General features: G+C 47.6%; 1 pseudogene; it reads left to right on the plus strand.

Moving 5' to 3' along the window:
* The first annotated feature begins 4,058 nt into the window (after positions 1–4,058).
* On the plus strand, positions 4,059–5,521 carry LOC105466306 (suppressor APC domain-containing protein 2 pseudogene; annotated as a pseudogene).
* Positions 5,522–6,003: the final 482 nt, after the last annotated feature.

Here is a 6,003-nt window from a genome sequence, read left to right on the forward strand (position 1 = left end):
AATGATATTTTTGGCTATACTGGATTAAATAAAATACATTATTAAAATTGAAAAAAAGAAAATATTTATACTTCACAGTAATGTTAGTGTATAATACATGGGCATTGAGATGTTTCAAATGAGAAAAATTGAAATTTCTCATGGGGCACTGTTTTACACAAAATATTTATGTAAAATTTTTTACTCATATATGCATGTGGACATTTGATGTTTTAGCACAGAATAACATATTCTCAAAGGTCATTTAATGTAGTAAATTAAAAATCTTTAAAGTTTACAAGAATTTTAAAACTGCTCAGCAGAACTGATAGAAAAATATGGGAACTTCTCAGGAACAGAAGTGAATCAAGAGGCAAATTCACAGGAGTCATGAAAGCGAGAAGTTAGAGCTGCCTTCAGGTACAGTTCTGATTGCAGGGCTGATTACACAGACCTCAAGCCTGTGAAAATCGTCCACTCTGCCCCTTGGAATATACAGAGAAAATTTCTAACCGGGGCCATCCCAAATGTGAGATCTCTATAATGTAAGAACCAAATTATAAATTATGAAGCACAAAAAATAAGCTACCCCAAAAAAGGGAAAGAAGAAATTATACATCACATAAACTTCACAGATTGGAAACGTATTTAAAATAATTAAGTAACAAATGGGGAAGGAGAATATCAAAATAATTTTGAAAACACATGAAGTTCTAAAGCAGGCACTGGGGGCAGTGGCTCATGCCTGTACTCCCAGCACCTTGTGGGGGCCAAGGCAGGAAGATCACTTGAGGCCAGGAGTTTGAGATCAGCCTGGGCAACAAAGCAAAAGCTGTCTCTACAACAAATAGACATAAAAAAATAAGCCAGGCACAGTAGCGTGTGCTTGTAGTGTCAGCTACTGGGGAGTTGGATGTGAGAAGGTCTCTTGAGACTGGGAATTTGAGGTTGCAGTGAGCTATGACCACCACCGAACTCAAGCCTGGATGACAGAGAGATTCTTTCACACACACACACACACACACAAAACAGGCATATTTTGCAAAGACTCAAATTAAACAACTGAAACTTAAGTAAATTTAATATACAATGTATGGTTTAATTATTAGACCAAGTTAATAACAACAGGATTAGTGAACTAGAATACTGAGATGAATAAATAAGAGAACTACAGAAAAACAAAATGATCACAATACAAACATGATTTTACATGTACAGAGAATAAAATGAAATGAAATCAAATACATTGGTTTCACTAGCTTACATACAAATAACAAATCACACTAATAACAAATATTTATAAATTTCTGAAACAGAATATCAGATGGGAACCCTTGAATGCAGAAGTGTATTGTGATTAATAGTGACCACCAATAAAAAATACTCAACAGAAATAAAAGTCAAGCTGCATAACACCAAAGAAAAGAAAAAAATTTAAAGGCATGAGAGAGAAAAGAAGAGAGAAACAATGAAGGTAAGAGCAAAGCCTCCACAACCTGCGTTCAGTCAAACACAGAAATAAGTAAGAGTACTGGGAGAAGTTACTGTTCAACCAATAATTAGATACTTCACTAACATATTTTGAATAAGTAAGGATGCACTAAATGATTTCCAAAAGTAAAAAAAAAATGAGAAATCTTATTACCAATATGAGCTTATTAAGAATACACTTCAAAAAGAAAAATGTTTTAAAATGAAGTTCAATGAATCAAAATGAAATGCAAGAAACTGCAAACACATTAGGCTATGAAATCATGGTGGACAATGAACTAAAGGATCCATCAAGTCTTTGGCAGCATCAGTTTCCAAATGATTTACATAAAATAACAGTGTTAAAGGAACTCTATACAATGTAATGAAATAAATTATCAAATCCTCTGATACTTGAATAATTTAACTGATGTTAGAATCTCCTTTTCAGATAATTATTTTCATAGAAAAATATACAATACTTCTGTCTCATGACTTGCAGAATATCAGTTATCCTTTTTTTAGCACCAAAGGGCTAGTGGCATAGGCCCTGGTCACAAGCCTCTGGACACCCAGGACAACTGGATCATATGTTGATCAGGATTGAGCAGGACGAGAGGCGCAAATCCATTCAGTACATGACCGCAAAGAAACTCACCCTTTTTTCTGGAGAGACTCTTGGGGAGAGTCTGGTGCTGTGAAGGTGCTGGGATCGCCTCTGATGCCTGCACAAGAGAGTCTCCATGTATACACTTGAGAGCAGCATAATTCCCACAAAGAAGACATCTCTGGATAATGACAGAGTAAGAAAAATAAGGCTCCTGATGATGGATTTCCTTGGGGAAATGAGGCAGTTTTACTGAGCGTCAGAAAACTGGTCTGAGTCATATGGAAAGAAACCACAGTGTCGAAGATTATGTAACTACTGCAGGACAACTGAGGGACCATAAGAAGACAAGAACATGTGACATGTGATTTGTGAGTTTATGTTTAAACCTCACCAACCAGGAGGTGCCGGGGCTGATGGCGATGGCCTGGAGCACGCTCAGGAGGCAGGTGGTGCAGACGGGATAGGCCCCGCATCACCCTGCTCAGATAGGAAAGCATCTTACACTTGAAGTCATTTTGAAAATGAAGGGACTCAAAAAGGTCTGGAGACACCAAGAACACAATAGTGAGCAGCATCATGATGTGGACGAGGCCAAGTGACTGGTGGTGAGGTCAGTGGGCTTAGGATCCAGAAGGAGGGTCATGATACCAGAGAAAAGAAGGATGTTGGCTGAGACTCCAGTAACAGCTTGGGCAAAGAAGTCACTTTTGAATGATAACATAAGTGAAAACTGTGTACATTTTAATGGCAAAGAGGAAATATTTTATGTACCTGAAAAAATCAATAAAACTTCCATCATCAATGTCACTTCAGATTCAAAACTATCACCATCATTATCATTTTAAATCCATCTATTTATTTTGATTAATGTTGATTATCACATATAAATTTTTAAACCTACAGCCTGATCATTATATGCTAAACCAAATTATTAATATAGTTGATCGAACACCCACACATGCACAGTCGCACCTGTAGAGGGCGCACATTATCTGTGCTCCTGTAATACCAAGGCCACGCTTTTTTTTTTTTCCTTTTTTTTTTTTTTAATTTATTTATTATTATTATACTTTAAGTTGTAGGGTACATTTGCATAACGTGCAGGTTTGTTACATATGTATACTTGTGCCATGTTGGTGTGCTGCACCCATCAACTCGTCATTTACATCAGGTATAACTCCCAAAGCAATCCCTCCCCCCTCCCCCCTCCCCCCTCCCCCCTCCCCATGATAGGCCCCGGTGTGTGATGTTCCCCTTCCTGAGTCCAAGTGATCTCATTGTTCAGTTCCCACCTATGAGTGAGAACATGCGGTGTTTGGTTTTGTGTTCTTGTGATAGTTTGCTAAGAATGATGGTTTCCAGCTGCATCCATGTCCCTACAAAGGACACAAACTCATCCTTTTTTATGGCTGCATAGTATTCCATGGTGTATATGTGCCACATTTTCTTAAGGGCCACGCTTTTTAAGTAAGCATTTAGTTTTTGTTTTTGTTTTTGTTTTTGTTTTTGTTTGTTTTTGTTTTTGTTTTTGTTTTTGCATTCCTTCATTTAGTTTTCACCACCCAGAACTGTGACATGTATATAAAAATGAATCATGGGTGTTTGTAGAACTGAACTGAAGTAGATTTTGTGCTAATGGAAAAAGCAATCACCTGATGTATCTTGGAAAAAAGTAATAATGCATTGAGTGGCTGTGATATCACATCAGCCTGACACCATGCTGAACATCACATTCATGCATGCAACGTTTCATGTATCCTATAAAAATTATATAGCAGATACATGGCAGAAGGTGTTCTTTTCAGATAGTTTGTGGTAGTAAAAAAAATCTCCGTATTAGCAATGAGTATAATAGGATTAAACATAATTTTATTACGGTCATCTACTAAAATCTTAATGTGAAATATATTAACAAGCTTGGGAGCGCGCCTGACTGGCCCCGCCGTGGGGCCACGCGGGAGCCCACGCAGGTGGACGCGCGGACCCAGCCCAGGCGCCCATGGCCCGGGCCGGGACTGCCCAGCGGAGCCGCATGCCTCCCGCCGGGCCGGCGGGCAGCACAGAGGAGCTGCCGCGAGCCTTCCTGCGGAGCCTGAGCACGCTGTTCCACATCCTGGACGACCAGCGGCGCGGCTCCCGGCACCTGCGCGAGATCCAGTCCCGCTGGCAGGGCGCCGACGCGCGAGAGCTGCCCCGCGGGGTCCTGAGGGCCTGCGCGAGGTGGCCCCGGACAGCGGCTACCTGACCTTCGAGCGCTTCATGGCCGGCCTGCGCACCGCGCTGCTGAGCGCCGACGGCGGCCCCCGGGACCCCACGCACGCCCCGGTCTGGCCCGGGGACCAGCCGCCTCAGCCGCCGCAGCGCCTGATGTTCGCGCCGGCAGACGAGCAGCGGACGGTCCTGGAGAGGAAGCCCCTGCCCCTGGGCGTGCGCGCTTCTCTGGCAGTTCCCAGCGGCGCGGCCCGCAACCCCGAGCAGCTTTGCGCCCCCGCCGAGGTCACGCCCTACCCCGCCGAACCAGAGCGCTCCCAGAGCGCTCCCAGAGCGCGGCGCTGGAACGGAGCCCCAGCGCGGACGCAGGTGCATCGGCCTGCAGGACCCTGGAGGCGGACTCGGGGGGTGCTCAGTGCCGGAGGGGAACGTCGGAGGCACACCATCACCAGCGGCGTGGACTGCTGAAGCACATGAAGGAGCTGGAGCAGGAGAAGGAGGTGCTGCTGCAGGGTTTGGAGATGATGGCGCAGGGCTGCGATTGGTAACAGCAGCAGCTGCAACGAGTGCAGGAGCGCCAGTGCCGCCTGGGCCAGAGCAGAGCCAGCGCCGACTTTGGAGCCATGGGGAGCCCCGGCCCACTGGGGCGGCTACTGTCCAAGGTACAGGAGGTGGCCGGGTGCCTGGGAGACCTGCTGGCTGCGGCTTGTGCCGGCCGGGCCCTGCCCATGTCCTCCTCCGGGCCCCCCCAACTCTGCCCTGACGTCCACCTCGTCCCCGGGCTAGCAGCAGCAGACCATCCTCACGCTGAAGGAGCAGAACCGACTCCTCACCCAGGAGGTGACCGAGAAGAGAGAGCGCATCATGCAGGTGGAGCAGGAGAAGTCCGCGCTGATTAAGCAGCTGTTTGAGTCCCGCACCGTGAGCCAGCAAGACGGGGGCGCCTCTGGACCCCACCATATTTGCCTGACCCTCAGACCTTCGGGGCGAGCGCTCTATCGCACCCAACCTCTCTGTCTGGAGACCCCCGGCAGGCCCAGGCAGGCCCAGAATGGTTTCCTTCCTGCACCCCTTGCTATCCTGGCTTCCCAGGCCTGCCCCCGGCTGGTCCCCACACCGAGCCCTTGACTTGGTTTTGGCTTCCGGTGCTGACATGGGCTGAGGCTCTCTTCAGTCCACATAGTTCGTGACTACTACTGCCGCTGTCAGTGGACAGTGGGGGACCCCTCCGCCAGTTACCAGATCTCTGGTCGCCCGGGTTTCCAGCGGTGCTGCGCTGGATCCCACCTCCAGGGAAAGGCACTACTCACGCCAGGCTGAACTTCCAACAACGGCCAGCAGAGGGCGCCGGGCGGCACGGATGCGGCTCTGAGGCTATGCCCCAGACCGGGGAGGAGGTCCAAGGGCAGCTTACCGCCAACCTCAACCAGGGCACCAGGACAAGGTGGCTGTCGCTCGGTCGGGAGCAGATGGAGGGGATAGGGAAGGCCTGTAAACAGGGGTTGCCCGCCTGGCAGGGGAGCCCCAGGGATGGCAGTCGGACTTCAGGTCCGGGCTAAGGCTGAGAGACTCTGGCTGCTGCGGATCGGGGAGCCGGTTGGACCAGAACTTGGCCTGCGTGTACCTCCCGCAGACCCCGCGGTGATGGTCCTCCTCATCCTGGCCAGGACGCTGCCCCACATTGAGTCCCACAGAACAACCTATGAGCCTGGCTCCCCAGGAGGGGATATCAC

Source organism: Macaca nemestrina, chromosome 4 (genome assembly GCF_043159975.1).
Source record: "Macaca nemestrina isolate mMacNem1 chromosome 4, mMacNem.hap1, whole genome shotgun sequence".
Lineage (NCBI taxonomy): Eukaryota > Metazoa > Chordata > Mammalia > Primates > Cercopithecidae > Macaca > Macaca nemestrina.